Genomic DNA, 1,298 nt, shown 5'->3' with positions numbered 1-1,298 from the left:
TGCCGTCTTTGTTTTCTGTCGTAACGGATCTTATTTAATCCTTTATTGTAATGAAATATAACCATATTCTTGCATTGTCTTTGAAAATAGGTTGATCCTTCGTGCATACAAAATTAATAGTAGAATCGGATGAATATTGTACATTTAGTAAATGACCCATACAACAGATATTTAAAAAGTAAAAGAAATGTTGAGGTGACAAAACAAAAAGTGTTACGCTATATGGAAAGAGCTTGGTTCCAAGGTTATAAAACTGAACATTTAGACTAGCCCAAGAAACGAAACTTGTCATATGTCCGTTTCGAAATTAAGAAGTAAGAATAGAATCCCTAAAGTATCATGTAATTAATATACATATTACAACAAAACTCTGACCAAAAAGCATGATAACAAAATTGACATCGTTAAAACAAAGTAAACATTAGACTAATCGGAGGACTTTCAACGTACCTTAAAATTTTCATTCATGGACGATTAAGCAGCAGTAATAATCTATATTTGGACGAGGCAAATGCCGAGTCCAAATATTAGTTATTACTGCTGTGTACGAGTCCAAATGAATTCAGTATTGAACTGTTAAATTACCTCTTTTTTCACACCATTAAAAGATAGATGTAGAAAACAAAAATTTACACATTTAAACTCCCAAACAACAACACACATTAATCTAAACTACATTTTTTTTTCTTCTCTGATAACATTTACTCTCAGTGCCAAAAATTTCGAAAACAAATTTTAGTGAAATTTTGAACCGAAACGATGATAAGTGGATAAAAAACGTTCTAACTAAGAAATTGAGTGCAATTTTAAAATTTTTATACTGCTGTCTCTATATACAAGGGAAATACTTCCAAAGCCTCCTGATAAGGAATCGGAAGAGTTGTCCCGTCTAATATGAAAAAGATATGGATTTTCGGGACTGGAGTCCAATATGAAAAAATATTGCGTTTGTGGATTGTAGATTTCGGATGTTACTATATATACTTAAGAAAATGTGAATGCATTTTAAATCACACAGTGCAATATTGGTCTCTATTGTAGTGTCATGTGATAGAAAGAAAAGTTTCCAATTAGGTAAAAATTAGGTAAAATAAACATTTTTATATGCATTTTCTTGAAATAATGGAAAATATAATTCGACAATTTTTAACCCTATAAATCATACAAGGCACTAACACGTATTGAAAGGCTTCCTTGGTGATTGCTTTCTTATGGAAGAGGACATTCGAAAGCTGAGTTTCTTTGGTTATAAAGAATAAAGCAATATCTTTCTTCTAAACGAATTGAACCATCTGACA

Source organism: Mercenaria mercenaria, chromosome 7, assembly GCF_021730395.1.
Source record: "Mercenaria mercenaria strain notata chromosome 7, MADL_Memer_1, whole genome shotgun sequence".
NCBI classification, from domain to species: Eukaryota; Metazoa; Mollusca; class Bivalvia; order Venerida; family Veneridae; genus Mercenaria; species Mercenaria mercenaria.
Note: the sequence above shows the minus strand (reverse complement) of the source record.